Source organism: Pleurodeles waltl, chromosome 1_2, assembly GCF_031143425.1.
Source record: "Pleurodeles waltl isolate 20211129_DDA chromosome 1_2, aPleWal1.hap1.20221129, whole genome shotgun sequence".
Taxonomy (NCBI): domain Eukaryota; kingdom Metazoa; phylum Chordata; class Amphibia; order Caudata; family Salamandridae; genus Pleurodeles; species Pleurodeles waltl.
In genome coordinates this window covers 970390294-970406830 of record NC_090437.1, presented here as the reverse complement: position 1 = coordinate 970406830, position 16537 = coordinate 970390294, and positions in this window count along the sequence as shown.

Below are 16537 nucleotides of genomic sequence, written 5' to 3'. Positions count from 1 at the left end.
TCAAGAGCAACTGCCTGGCTAACCAAAGGACTCTACTGGACTCTTCTGAGAAGGACTGCTGCCCTGCTGTTGCCCTGCTGCCCTGATGGCCTCTGACTTTGCTGAGAAGGACTCTGCCTTCCCCTAAAGTGCTCTACAAGGGCTTGGATTGAGCTTGCCCCCTGTTTTCTGAAGTCTCAGGGCTAAAAGGACTTAGGCCCTCATTACCACATTGGCGGTAAATCCCGCTTTTCGACGTGAAGAAGACCGTCAACACACCGCTGCTGCGGCCGAATTCCGCTACAGCTATTACAACCCACAGTCCGGAATCCGCCAAAATCCAGACACCCACACAAGTCTGCCACACCAAAGGTCAGTGATAAACTGGCGATAACAAAACTGACACCATCACGCCAACAGGAATACGCCCACACTATCACGACCCACGAATCCACGCGGCGGTCTTTCAACCGCGGTAAACCATTGGTGGTTCACACCGCTGCGCTCAAAATACACACATATGTACAAAACACAACCACATTGGACAATTCGAAATACACACACCTGATACACATACACACACCACTCCCACACACCCAATGCAATATGGAGCACACACCCACATCACACACAGACCCTTCTGACCAAAATTGAGAAACAAGCCCAGAGAGAGACACCACCAGAAACAACATTAGCATCCACAGGCACACAACACCATCACTCACACAACATCCACGCACCTCAGACAGCACACACAAACACATCCCCTCACACATCACAACTGACACCACCTCACACATCACCCACACCACATCATGGCACCTCAAAGACACCCCAGGTTCTCTGAGGAGGAGCTCAGGGTCATGGTGGAGGAAATCGTTAGGGTAGAGCCACAGCTATTCGGATCACAGGTGCAGCACACCTCCATTGCTAGGAAGATGGAGCAGAATCGTAGACAGGGTCAACGCAGTGGGACAGCATCCAAGAACACAGGATGACATCAGGAAGAGGTGGAACGACCTACGGGGGAAGGTGCGTTCCGTGGTCTCAAGACACCAGATTGCAGTACAGAGGACTGGAGGCGGACCCCCACCTCCTCCCCCACAACTAACAACATGGGAGGAGCAAGTCTTGGCTATACTGCATCCTGAGGGCCTCGCAGGAGTAGCAGGAGGAATGGACTCTGGTAAGTCAAATCTTAACTATTACATCTCCCTCCGTACCTGCATGCTATCACTTACCCCACCCTCACCCTCACCATCACCCCCCATCAGTCCAACACCTCACAATGTTCCACTATCACAACCCACCCATCTCAACACCAAGCCCTGCATGCAACACCAAAGCATGGACACCCATCACCAAATCATGTCCACTACAGATACCCACACAGACCCCAAACCAATTATCACACAAGGTGCTAGACAAGAATTCAAGCATTGGAGTACGGGGTCACCCACCCATTGCTCACAATGGCACACACAGATGCAATAATCATGATGCAATTACACCCCTGCAGGACCCCTACCCACTGGACAGGAGGTTCCAGACATGTCCACTCCCCCCACAGAAGAGGCCCACAGTGATGACAGCAGCTCTGTCCAACTGGATCAAGATGACCAGCCCGGCCCATCTGGGACCTCCGACAGTCGGTTCCCCTGACACTGGCACATGCCACCACAGAGCCTCCCCCCTCAGGAAACACCAGCACAGCACCCACCCAGCGGGCCCATACCTCTGTCCCCAGGACACGTCAAGCAGCAGTGTGTCCACCACTACAGGGAACCCAGGGAAACCCACCACCCCAAGAAAATAAGGGACCTGGGGGCAGTGGCAGTGGCCTCACGGTTCAGGGGACAGAGGCACAGGAAAACAGGGGAACTGGGAGGACTGCTGTGCGACAGGGGGAGGATAGGTCCAGGGAACCCACTCTTCACGAGGCCCTCTCCAACATCATGGGAGCGTACAATCATTCCCAGTAGACAATGGCAACGGTACTGGCCAAGTTTCAGGAGACCCAGTGGCTGCAGGAGGAACAGTATCTGGGGATCAGGGAGGAACTCAAGTCCATAAACACCACCCTGGTCACCATTGTAGGGGTGCTGAAGGACCTTGTCAACACCAGGAGGGACACTGTGGCACAACAAGGGTCCCCTGACACTAGCCTGGATGATGAACAGCCCACCACCTCCGCTGGCGCTAGTGGACATAAGGCAGTGCCACAGGACCACAACACCAGCACCCCGCCCCCTGCAGATGGAGAACCACCTCAGCAAACGGTCCTGAGATCCAGGAACAAGACAGAGAACAATGCCAAGACCCTCGCCAGGAAATGAGACCCCCCTGAATGTCATCCTTCTGTCCCACTTTGTCACCCTGTCCATCCATCAACTGCCCTAGCTCCACTTCCTATGCCCCTTTGGACAATGCACCTGTGAAACAAATAGACTGGACTCTGCCATGGACATTCCCCCACCATCACCCCTGCCAAATTTACAACCCCCTCCAATAATGTGCACTTAAATAAACACCCTTGAATCACAAAACAATCAGGAGTCAGTCTGTGGTTTCACAAATGTGTATTCGCAATAACTATGGAACATAGCAATGTCAATTGTATTGTCAACATACCAATGTAACACAGCTCTAGTCCATGATGCAATATAGGAGAGGTCATACAGTGGGACCCACATCTGTTAAATGGAAAGGCAAAGTGACAAGTCAGGGTCCATACACTGGGTGAAAGTGACAGATGTATGTTAGGTCTAACAATTATATGAGATGTGTGAGGCAGTGACATCTTCTTACCTGTGTCTCACTGGAAGTATTGCTGGATAACGTTGGTTCTGTTATCCTCTTCTTCTGCCTCCTCTTCTTCACTGTCCACAGGCTCCACAGCTGCCACAAGACCTCCTTCTGGACCATCCTCCTGCAGGAAAGGCACCTGTCGTCGCAAAGCCAGGTTGTGCAGCATACAGTAGGCCACGATGATCTGGCACACCTTCTTTGGTGAGTAGTAGAGAGAACCACCTGTCATATGGAGGCACCGGAACCTGGCCTTCAGGAGGCCGAAGGTCCACTCGATCACCCTCCTAGTTCGCCCATGTGCCTCACTGTAGCGTTCCTCTGCCCTTGTCCTGATTTTTCACTGGGGTCAGTAGCCATGACAGGTTGGGGTACCCAGTGTCACCTGCAAATGTCAAGGGACAACTGTTAGACACACACTAACCCTTAGGGACAACCCCAGACCCAGACAACTATTCACAGGGTATAGGTTCCTTGTCCTCACCTATTAGCCACACACGGTGCCTCTGGAGTTGCCCCATCACATAAGGGATGCTGCTATTCCTCAGAATGTAAGCGTCATGCACTGATCCAGGAAACTTGGCATTCACATGGGAGATGTACTGGTCAGCCAAACACACCATCTGCAGATTCATAGAATGGTAGCTCTTCCGGTTTCTGTACGCCTGTTCACTCCTGCGGGGGGTACCAAGGCCACATGTGTCCCATCAATGGCACCAATGATGTTTGGGATATGTCCCAGGGCATAGAAGTCACCTTTCACTGCAGGCAAATCCTCTACCTGAGGGAACATGATGTAGATGTGCATGTGTTTCAGCAGGGCAGACAACACTCTGGACAACACGTTAGAGAACATAGGCTGGGACATCCCTGATGCAATGGCCACTGTAGTTTGAAAAGACCCACTAGCCAGCAAATGGAGTACTGACAGGACCTGCACTAGAGAGGGGATCCCTGACGGATGGCGGATTGCTGACATAAGGTCTGGCTCCAAGTGGGCACACAGTTCATGGATTGTTGCACGATCAAGTCTGTAGGTGACTATTACGTGTCTCTCTTCCATTGTCGACAGGTCCACCACCGGTCTTTACACCGGAGGATGCCGCCATCTCATCACCTGCCCCAGCTGACGTGCCCTATGGAAGAGAACAGGGAGCAGAGAGTCAGCCAACACTGAGGTATTCCAAAATGTCATTAGCACACATTTGTTAAACGCAATGTGCCTGTTACTGTGTGTATGCAAGGCCTAGATAGGTGTGACGCAGTTATTATTAATGCCATGTGGCCCCCTGAAATGGCGGCTGGCTGACCTGTAAGGTGGGACAAGGAGATATGAAGTAACTGCGCTGGCGTTCTACACCGTCGCGTTAGGCGGTCGAAGACCGAGGTGCAATCCTGCATTGGTTAACATTGAACCCTATGGTGCTGAGGAGCCAATGACGATGTACACCGGCGGTGGAGGTACGCACCGCCGTGGACGTGACCGCCATTTTCTGTGTGTTCACTCACTTGATACCTGACCTTCGACAGGCGAGGACCTACACTGCAAGTGCTGCTGTGACCTCAGTCTGAAAGCGACGATGGCTCATATGTCTGGGGAGAAGGCCCCTCCCTTCATTTCGGAGGAGTTGGAGAAGTTAGTGGATGGGGTCCTCCCCAGTACACGCTACTCTACAGTCCTCCAGACAAACAGGTGAGTACACTGTGAACATGCTGCATGGGCAATGCCTGTTTGGAGTGGTGTGAATGTGCAGACGGTGAGTGTATGTGCGTCAGGCCAAGGGTGGGAACATGGGCCAATGACTGTGACGGTCCGGACGGTTAAAGTTTTTCCTTTCCCCCTGTACTATTCCTCTAGGTCAGCGCCCACCAGAAGAAGGATGTTTGGTGTGCCATCGCCAAGGACGTCCGGACCCTGGGGGTCCACCACAGACGGAGCACCCACTGCCGTAAAAGATGGGAGAACATTCGCCGCTGGAGCAAGAAGACGGCGGAGGCCCAGGTGGGGATGGCCTCCCAACTTGGGAGGGTTGCCCATCGCACCATGACCCCCCTGATGTTCCAGATCCTGGAGGTGGCGTATCCGGAGTTGGATGGGCGCTTGAGGGCATCACAGCAGCCACAAGGGGGTGAGTACAGTCACATCCATCTGACTCTGCGCGCATTACGAGGTGTCTGGGTGGGGGAGGTGGGCAGTGGGTTACCCTAGGCCAGGGCAAGCTTTGGATGCAAGGACCCTTTGTGAGGTGGCTATGTGGCACCCCAACCCCACCAGTGGTAAGAGCCATCTACACCTAGTCAGGCTCCTGTGACTTCCATGTGTTTAGCTATCGGGCATAGGCCTTGTACCCCATGGGCATGTGATTAATCTAGGAACTATAAGTGCATGGCGTAGTGCAGAGGGCTGCTGTGTCTGTAGTGTCCGCCAACGGTAGTGGTATTTCATGCACTGAACATGTCTTTCTTCTGTCTCCCCCCCCCCTCTTTTTGTGGTCTCCCTGTTCTTGTGTGCAATAGCATCATCAGGCAGAGGAGCAGTGGCACCGGAGCAGGAGGGAGCTGCATTCCACTTGGCCCTGGAGGGCGAGACAATGGAGTTTGAAGCCACCAGTGGGACGGAGGGCGAGGGGGGCTCCACGGCGGGGACAGGAGGTGACAGCAGCGACAGCGACTCCTCCTCTGATGGGAGCTCCCTTGCAGTGGCGGGCCCCTCTGTGCCCCCCGCATCAATAGGTACAGCCGCCACCCCCCCTACCAGCACTGCCCTCCCAGCAGCCGCTCAGTGTGTGTCCCGTGGCCGCTCACCCAGGAAGGTGGGCATCTCCTTCGCCCCAGGCACCTCAGGCCCTGCCCCAGTCAGCCCTGCTGCCCTCAGTGAGGAGGCTATTGACCTCCTGAAATCCTTCACTGTTGGGCAATCTACCATTGTGAATGCCATCCAGGGTGTCGAGAGGCATTTGCAACAAACAAATGCATAACTGGAGGGCATTCATTCTGGGCAGGCAGCCCAACAGAGAGCATTTCAGTCTCTGGCCTCAGCACTGATGGCAGCCATTGTCCCTGTGTCCAGCCTCCCCCCTCCAACCTCCTCCACCCAGACCCAATCCCCTGTACCTCAGCCTATCCCAAGCACACCATCAGACCAGCATGCACACACCTCAACACACAAGGGTGGCTCTGGCAAACATAGGCACCACACATCCCACAGGCACTCACACAAGCATGATACCCATGCACACATACCAACATCCACTGCCTCCACTGTGTCCCCCTCCTCCACATCCTCCTCCCTCCCTGTCTCGTCTCCACTCACACCTGCATGCACTACATCTTCAGCCACTACCTCCATCACCAGCACGCCCATCACCACACACCGCTCACGTGCACTCAACACCCCCACTACCATTCACACATCTCGAGTGTCCTCTCCCAGTGTGTCTGAGAGCCCTCCTCCCAAAGTACACAAACGCAGGCACACACCCACCCAACAGCCATCCACCTCACAACAGCCTCCAGCCCATGCACCTTCACCCAAATTCAGCAAACGTACACCTCCTACAACCACTACCTCTTTCTCCACTCCCAAACCCCCTCCATCTACCTGTCCCAGTGTGTATAAAAAACTTTTCCTTGCTAATATTGACCTATTCCCTACACCTCCTCGTCCCCGTCCGTCCCCTAGAGCCAGGCTTTCCATGTCCCAACCCAGCACCTCAACCACCACATCACCGGGCACAGTGGTGCCAGCAACTGCGGGCTATTGGAGTGCACCAAGCATCAGGGCTGCCAGTGTGCCACGGAGCGAGGGCAAGGACATTCCACCACCTGCAAAAGTAAAAAAGTTGCCCACATCCCTGAGGGAGAAGATGAAGACACCTGCCACCAAGGGCTCAGGGAAAACGAAAGGGGATAGTGGCAAGACAGCTGCGCCACCATCCAAGGTGGGGAAGGGACAAAAAATAAAGGGCAGGTCAGGAGAGGGCATGGTGGCAACGACAATGGGACCAGTGTAACACCTTCTGTCCACGTCGATACCAACCTGTACAGCGGAGAAGACCGCCACCTGCACTGCCACATGCACTGCCACCAGCACCACTGTCATTGAGCCCACCACCAGCACCGCAGTCGCAGTCACTGAGCCTGCCACCAGCACTGCAGTCACTGAGCCCACCACCAGCATCGCCGCCACTGAGCCCGCCACCAGAACTGCCGCCACAGAGCCTGCCGCCAGCACCGCCACCACAGAGCCCGCCACCAGCACCGATGCACCAGAGCCCGCCGCAAGCACTGCTGCCACAGAGTCCACCGCAAGCACTGCTGCCACAGAGTCCGCCGCCAGCACCGCTGCCACAGAGTCTGCCACCAGCACCGATGCCACAGAGCCCACCGCCAGCACCGATGCCACAGAGCCTGCTACAAGCACCGCTGCCACAGAGTCCGCTGTCAGCACCGATGCCACAGAGCCCGCTGCAAGCACCGCCGCGACTGACACCGCCGCAAGCACCACCAGCGGCCCCACGACATCCTGAGCCAGTGGGACCACCGCAGACATGGCTGCCATCCCCAGTGGTCAGCCTGGTGGTCAGTTCCAGGAGCCTGGTCAGCTTTCATAATGCACCACCTTCAGTGGAGAAAGGCATCCACTACCTCAGTCCCTGGCAGGATGAAGCACTCTGGGCACAATGACCCCTCCAGAACCAGTGGAGTATCACATCCACTACCTCAGTCCTTGGCAGGATGGAGCACTCTGGGCACAAAGCCCCCTCCAGAACCTGTGGAGAAAGGCATCCACTTGAGAGACTGTGGCTTTGCACTCCCCAGGATGTAGCAGTGGGCAAACCACCCACTGGAGAGACCTGAGAGATTGTGGCTTTGCACTCCCCAGGATAATGCAGTGGGCAAACCACCCACTGGAGAGACTTGAGAGACTGTGGCTTTGCACTCCCCAGGATAAAGCAGTGGGCATGAAGCCCCCTCGTGGAGCAGTGGCGTCGTGCACTCATCCGGCTGAGGTGCCCCTCCTTCCCTTCCCCCCTGAGGTGCAGTACTCACCATGGTCATCGCCACTGTCTTTGGTGCTCCTGATAGAGGAGCAGGAGTACCATCGCAGGGAGTATCTGGAGTTCTGGCTCCATGGCGTCCTGGTTCCTCGTGGGGTGTGGAGAGGTGAATGTTTTCCCTTCCAAGTCCTGTTTCCGCCGTGTTTTTGTTCGCGTTGGTTCCGCCCCGGAAAAGGTGGCGGATTGGCCTCTCATAATAGTGTGGGCGGTACATTGTCTTCCGCATGTCTGTTGGTGGTGACCGCCGCGCTGTTTGTTTGTACCCCCATTTTTTTTCCCGCCGGCCTGTGGCGGTATTACTGTTGTTTTAACACCGACCACCAGGGTAGTAATGAGGGCCTTAATCGCTTCAGGAAATTCCTAGTGCGTCAAAAATCGACGCACAGCCTGATGAAAATGACGCAAAGCCTGCATTGCGACCGAGAAATTGCCACACAGCTGAGGAAAACGACGCAGCCCTGACTTCCCAAGTGGAAATTCGATGCAGCGCCTGCCTTGCAATGGAAAATTTGACACATCGCCTACCGGATTGACGCAACTCCTGTGCCTTCTTCCAGCATGTCAAGGATTTTTCCCGCTTTATCCGTGGGCATCCAAATATCCCCGCACCACAGTGCGGAACCAAGACTGAATGCCGAAAAATGACACAAACCCTTTGCAGCATGGAAAGAAACCACGCATTGTCTGAGCCGTGCCGGAAAATTTGAAGCACACCTTATTTGTGACGCAAATGTGTAACAAAGAGACAGCTTTTTATTTCTAACAATTAAGGGGGTCATTCTGACCCTGGCGGCCGGTGGCCGCCAGGGCCACCGACCACGGGAGCACCGCCAACAGGCTGGCGGTGCTCCAACGAGCATTCTGACCGCGGCGGTTCAGTCGCGGTCAGAAGCGGAAAGTCAGCGGTCTCCCGCTGACTTTCCGCTGCTCGTTTGAATCCTCCATGGCTGCGGAGCGCGCTCCGCAGCCATGAGGATTCTGACCCCCCCTACCGCCATCCTGTTCATGGCGGGAAAGCCGCCATGAACAGGATGGCGGTAGGGGGGGTCGCGGCTCCCGCAGCACAACTGATTTGGTGGCCAGATACCCTGGTAGCTCACATGATTCATATATCTTTAGGCACAGTGAAATGTACACAGGACTTCTTGCTGGGGAGATTGGCAAAGGATACCTACTTGGTAATGTAACAGAGAATAATGCTGCATATCGTATAAGTGATGTCACAGATAAAAATAACTAATATGACACTCCTGTCATTCTAGGAAACAGTGCATATGGAGTGCGGTCCTTTATCCTGACACTGTACGTCAATCCTGCCATGCCAAGTGAACGGTTATACAATGCTGCGCATAAGGGGACACAAAGGGGGTCATTCTGACCCTGGCGGCCGGTGGCCGCCAGGGCCACCGACCACGGGAGCACCGCCAACAGGCTGGCGGTGCTCCCACGAGCATTCTGACCGCGGCGGTTCAGCCGCGGTCAGTAGCGGCAAGTCGGCGGGCTCCCGCCGACTTACCGCTGCTCGGGGGAATCCTTCATGGCGATTCTGACAGCCCCTACCGCCATCCTGTTCATGGCGGGAAACCCGCCATGAACAGGATGGCGGTAGGGGGTGCCGCGGGGCCCCTGGGGGCCCCTGCCGTGCCCATGCCAATGGATGGGCACGGCAGGGGCCCCCGTAAGAGGGCCCCGCAAAGTATTTCAGTGTCTGCCTTGCAGACACTGAAATACGCGACGGGTGCCACTGCACCCGTCGCACCTTCCCACTCCGCCGGCTCGATTACGAGCCGGCATCCTCGTGGGAAGGGAGTTTTTCCCTGGGCTGGCGGGCGGTCTTTTGGAGACCGCCCGCCAGCCCAGGGAAAAACTCATAATACCCTCCGCGGTCTTCTGACCGCGGAGCGGTATAATGGGGGCGGAATTCTGGCGGGCGGCCTCCGCCGCCCGCCAGAATCAGAATCACCCCCTAAGACTCTTTTAAACCCCTTTTAAAGTGATACTTCAAGTTGTGCTTATTGCTTCTTTGTTTTTTTTACCTTCTTTTATTCAGATAAATATGATCTATTTTTCTAAACCTGTGTGGTGTACTTTGGTGGTGTTTTCACTGTGTTACTGTATGATTTATTGCACAAATACTTTAAAAATTGCCTTCTAAATTAAGCCAGACTGATCAGTGCCAAGCTACCAGAAGATGGGCACAGGATAATTTGGATTGTGCGTGACTTACCCTGACTAGGATTGTGGTTCCTACTTGAACAAGGGTGTATACCTCTGCCAACTAGAGACCCCATTTCTAACAGGGAGTATTAGGGTGGTGAGAAGGCATGCAGGACAGTACAGTGGTATGACATAACTGTTGTAGGTACTTACCAGACTCTAGTCCCCCAGGTACTCCAGTCAGGCCCTCCGGGTGCAGTATGTCCAAGACCTTTTCCTCCCAAGATGTGAACTGAGGGGGAGGAGGTTGGGGCCCACCACCAGTCTTGTGCACAGCGACCTGGAGATGTGAAGCCATGGAACGTACCTTCCCCCATAGGTCATTGCACCTCTTCTTGATGTCGTCCCTTGTGTGTGGATGGATGCCTACTTAGTTGACCCTGTCAACTATCCTTTGTCACAACTCCATTTTCCTGGTAATCAATGTTTGTTGAAACTGTGCTCCAAACAGTTGTGGCTCTACCCTGACAATTTCTGTGTGGGGTGTAGTGAGTGTAAGGGTGCAGTGTTGGGTAATTGGTGAGGTGTGGGTATTGCATTGTGGGGTGTGACAGTTGTGATTTCTGTTTCCTTGTGATGTGTGTAATGTGTTGTGCTGCTTTGGGGAGTGTGCTGACTGTCACATGTATGTGTGCCTATTGTATAAAGGTGCTATATTTATAATTTCACCCTAGTCTCTAGTTCTCCGTCTGGTGTTTTTGTAGCAAAGGATTGTGGGTTGTGTAGCGGTGTGTTATATAGTGCAGTGAGTAGGTGCGTCTGGTGTGTGGATGTGTGTCAGGTGTGGGGTATTCAGACTATCCAAAGTGGTGTGGTATTCCGTCTGATGTGAGTTTTGACTGCGGCAATTCGCAGTGCCAATGGTTTACCGCCATGGAAGAACCGCTGTGCTGATTGGTGGCTTTTAATCTGGTGGGTCGATTTTTGGCGGGCTGGCGGTGCTGGTGGTGGAACCGTCTCTTTCCTGCCCTCCAGTGTCCTGACGGTCTCTGATTTTTGGTAGTTTTTTGGTGGTCTTCACTGTGTGACTCTTAATACGGCAGTTGGATCACATCCAACTTAGTGCTCTTTTGGCAGCTGCCACAGCGGCGGTCTTCCGGAAAGACTGCCAAAGTCATATTGAGGCCCTATGTGTTTGGCAGCTGGAATTACCCACCTGTCACTGTATTAATGCTGGAAACGGAGCTTGTGTCACTTTTTGTTATTTTGCCCAATGTGCACATTTTTAGTGCTGGTGTTACGCAAAGCAAATATTAGGCAATTCCTGAGAGTGTATTTTAAAAAATGATCTTAAATAGATATATGCCAAGCAGTGCTAAATTTTAACAGGAATGCATTAGTTATTAGAAAGCGGTATGACTAATTAACTAATGTTTTAAATGGATTCTAAGCACTCACTGGTATTGATGCATGAAGTTGATAGATTTTATTATGAACGATTTTTAGATACTGTTTTTATTTCATGAGGATTGTCTGCAGATTATTTCATCACTTTATATTCATGTGGATTTATTTACACGCTTTTTATGGCAAATGCCGAATAAAGATAGCGAATTGAACTATATAGAAAGGTGATATTTTTTTGACCAATATTTATTTCCAAATAACCAATAACGTTGTGAATCAATATAATTGCTATTGATGGCATGTCATTGATCCCTCTGGCAAATCCTTGTGTTAAAAAGTCAGAAAGCACCATAAATGTGCTTATACGGCATCCAGATTTGCAATAAAAACAAGTTTATACATGGTATATACCATGCAGACTTTATTGCAAGACGTCCAGTCTCTAGTTGAATGTCTTCAAGAGGAGGAATGCCCCACTGCCATCTTAGGTAAAATGGGATTACTAGCAAAGTTTCTTTCTGACACAAATTTGGACTCATTATGGTCAGCTTCAATAGCGACAGGGACATCAGTTGTGGCCAGAATGTTACTATAGCTTAAATTAGCATCATTCTCTGAGGGATTTAATTCACAAACTGACTTTCAAGTGTCAAAATCCAAAACGTTTTGGAGTGGAGTTGGATGACTTAGGTAAGGATATAGCTTAAGAAAAAAAGAACTTTCAACCTTTCAAGCCCTTTTCAGAAAAAAAAATATTTTGCTCAGAAAACGTTGGCCCAAGCCCGCAGTAGGCTGAGGGTGAGCCCAAGATTAGGGACCAGAGAGGTGCAAAATCCCGATCACAAATACCACAGTCTCAAAGTCAGGACTCATGTCTATTGAGATGGCAATGTTGGAGCAAGACTTCTAGCTTTTTCCGACAAATCAGGGACAAGTGGGAGCTTTCCGAAGTAAGAAATTACTATTTTATAGCGCTGGAAGAAAAGCCTTGTTTTTTCAGAGGGGTAGAGAGTCTGCTAGTAAAAGGAGCAATAACGGAGTTGCCAGTGTTAGGGAGGAATAAAGTGGTTTATTCAATCCTATTTCTCATTACTAAGTCAGACAGCTAATGTCCAGTGTTGTATATGAAGTTGTTAAATCATTTTAGTTGAAAATCTCCATCCAGAATGGCTACATTGCAAGAAGTGATTACAGTAGTGAAAAGGGCATTACATGATGACAATTGGTCTCCAGGACGCTTATATCCATGTACTGTTTCACCTAAAAAATCTGTAACTGTGGTGTGCAGTGTCAGGAAGGCATTTTCAATTACATTCGGGCCATTGACTTAGCCAACAGTTTTCACAAAGGGACTAGTACCTGTGAAGAGAGTGGTCAGAGAGTGGAAGAAATCTGGGTTTCTTCTTGAACATGAAGATATGACTGCTGGTACCATCAGAGGAGAGACTTTTAATCTAAGCCTGCTTCTATACAATCAAAGCAAAGGTGTTCTTGCCAGACTTGAGAGCTCAAGTGTTACAGACTATTTTGGCTCATCTTCTCAGTTGTTGTAATGCTCCTGCCAGATTTTTCTGAAAGTAGAACAACTGCTTTCAGCAAGGAAGGTGGTGGTGCCTAAGGGCATCTCCATCACACACCATTAATCCATCACATTCTAGTGCACTGGTCTTCAATGACCCAGATGTGCTAGACTATAATACAAGTATAACAAACCATTGTTCAAGACCTAGGTTGGTGATTGGAAGTACAAAATCACCAGAAAGGGATGCCCTTACTTCCAACCAGTCCCTTGGCAATCATGACCGATGTAAGTCATTGGGGATGAGGTGCAGCTCTGTGGAACAATGAGGTTTCCTCCGGAGGGAAGTAGTTCTCAAATTTCAGAAAATTGTTGTCCATAGGAAAAGTTCTCCAGATGTTTGCTCCTCAGATTCAGGAGAAAGTAATGATGGTCAGGACAGACAACCAGGTGGTCAACGGCTTTATGAACCATCAAAGGGGGACCAAGGTGACAACTTTAAGTGTGCTGACACAAAGGATTTGCCTGTGGGAGGAAAGTCATCTTCTGTTGCTCTTATCAATGCATATAACCGGTTGAAGACAATTTTCAGGCAGACTCTTTAACTATCAATGAGCCATCATCAATAACTGTCCAGCTAAGGCAGGAAGGAAGCATTTCACCAGATAGTGGACACATTTGGTCAACCATAGCTGAACCTTTTGCTTCCCCAACATATGTTGTATTATGCAGATTTGTAGCATGCACTATCCCATAGAGGGTATCCTGGCACTTAGTGTTCGTCTAGCATCACAAAGGGTCGAGTGGGACTACTCAAAAAGCCAGATCTTAAGCTTCTTGGGGTATTTGAGAACTATGGAGGAGACTCTTCTGTGTAGTGGAAGATCATTTCACACGTTAGGAGTGATGTAGGAAAAAGCTTGAACAATGGATCTGGTTTTCCATGTGTGGGACGTGTGCGAGCAGAAGTCCAAATGAGCAGCGGTGTCTAGAAGGTTTGTGAAAGAAGATGCGATTGTTGTGGTATGCTGGGCCAGTCTTATGTAGTGCCTTGAAAGTGTGAGTGAGGAGTTTGAATTATGCTAGTATGTGAAGAGGAGCCAGTGGTGCTCGTTCACATGTGGTGTGATGTGAGTGTGGCATGGGAGGTTGAAGTTGATTCTGGTCTCCGAGTTGTGAATGGTCTGTAGCCTTCTCGTGAGTTTTTGCTGATCATGGCATAGAAGATGCTCCTGTATTCCAGATTGCTTGCCAACTGGGGTTGCGTGACAGTTTTTCGGGTGCTGATTGGGAGCCATTTGAAAATCTTTCTCAGCCTCTTTAGGGTATGGAGCAATGAGGCAGGGACAGCATTGACTTGGGTGGTCATTGTGAGTTTGATGCTGATGATGATCCAGAGGTTCTTGGCATGAGTGGTGAAAGTGGATGTTGGTCCAAGATGCTTGTCACCGGGTTGAGTTCCATGGTAATGTGCTCTTCCCAAAGATCATGATTTCAGTCTTGTGGGTGTTCAGCTTTAGACAGGTGGCCTTCATCCAGTGGGTGATTTCGATCATGCAGACATTGAATTTGATCCGGGTTCTGATTGTCTGACGGGGAGAATGAGTTGCATGTCATCGGTGTAGGAGAGAACATTGATTTTGTGACAGAGGATGATGCTGGCTAGAGGGATCATGTTTGTGCTGAGAAGGGTCGGACTCAGGGAGGATCCTTGTGGAACTCTGCCGATAAGTCTGCATGAGTCCGAGATGCCTGGTTCCTGGCTAACTAACTGGCCCCCTCCAGTCAAGAAGAAGCAGATAATTTGGAGTGCATGTCCTTGGTTTCCAAAGTTGTGTAACCATTGGATGAGAATGAGGTGGGAGATTCTGTCAAATGCTGTGGAGAGGTCAGAGAGAATGAGGGTCCTGAGTCTCCTCAATTCAGAGTCATGAGGATGTCATATGGGGCAGTGATAAGGGCAGTTTCCATGCTGTGGTTGGGTCTGAAACAAGACTGAGTGGTGCTGAGGAGCTGGTGGTCATGGAGGTATTCAGTGACATGTCTTTTGATTTCCTGTAAAACCTTAGCCCGGAGTGGTAGGTAGGAGATCTGTCTGTAGTTGGTGAGTGTTGAAGGGTCTAAAGAGGGTTTCTTCAGCAAAGGAAGGAGAGTTGCATGTTTCCAAGCATCTGAGAATGCTGCATAGAGGTGGAGGCATTCACAATGAGTGTGAGCTTGGCACTGATCAGTCACACTCCTCTGGTGGGAGAGGGGGTCAGATGGGGCCCCTGAGTGACTAGACTTTATTGTGGTGGTGGTTTCTTCTGGGGAGACAATGACCATGTGATTTTGAGTTGAATTGAGTTGGAGGCAGCCCCTGATGAGGAGAAATATTTCACAATAATGAAGATTTCTTTGCTTCTGTTGGTGCTGGCATTGATGCAGTCCACCAGAGCGGTGCAGTTGATGGTCCATATCATTTGATGGTAGTGTCTTCACGCAGATTTGAACAATGCTCCTGTCAGCATTGCCCTGGCTCATTCTCTATTTGCACTCCAGTTGTTTGCAGTTGTGTTTCATAAGTTTGAGTTTGGCATATTTAATTTACCTATAAGTCCCTTGTACAGTGGTATCTCTGTACCCAGGGCCTTTAAATTAAATGCTACTAGTGGGCCTGCAGCACTGCTTGCGCCCCCCACTGAAGTAGCCTTTCAAACCTGTCTCAGGCCTGCGAGCGCAGGGCCTGTGTGCGCAGTTTTCTGCCACAGGGACCTGGCATCTAAATTTACTTGCCAGGCCCAGAACTCCCCTTTTACTACATGTAAGTCACCTATAAGGTAGGCCCTAGCTAGCCCTATGAGTAGGATGCTATGTATGTAGAAGGCAGGACATGTGCCTGGTTGTGTGGCCTATCCTGGCAGTGACAAACAGCCTAACTTGGTGCCTCACTGCTGTGAGTGCTGCCTTCTCCTAGGATTGCATTAGAAATGCCCTGCCTTATATGTAGGGGGTATTGTCTGATTTATGAGGTGTAGCGTAGGCATGTTTAGTATGCTTGTAATGGTAATGAGAAATGCTGCTTACTGGTGTTGATGGATTTTTTTATTACTAATACAGAAATGCCACTTCTAGAAAGTGAGCATTTCTCTGTGCTTATGACTCTGGTGTTTTGCATCTTGACTCCAATCCACGTCTGGGCAGAGTGACAGTTGGGCTTTGTGCATACTTTTCAGACAGCCTGTACACAGGGAGGGTGGAGGTGTCACAGAGGTGCATCTGCATGCTGAATAGTCTTCCTGGGTTGAGAGAAGGGAGAGGCGGGTTACACCTGCATTTGTAAAAGCTGTGCCCGGGCCTCACACAATAGGGTCGTTTACCCCCAACTGATGTTTGGAACCTGTGCTGGAGGAGAGAGGGGACACTCCCAGAACCAATTGTAACTGGTTGGAAACTCCTCTACCCTTCTTTGTAAACACACCGTAAAATTGAGTGTAAGTACAGGTGAGCTTTCCCCACAATTTGGGAACTCTTGGAGAAATCTTGGAACTGGACACAGAATGCTGGATGTTCTTACCAGGAACTGCCATGGACTGCTGCTGCTGTGCTAACATGTGACCTGCTTGGTCAC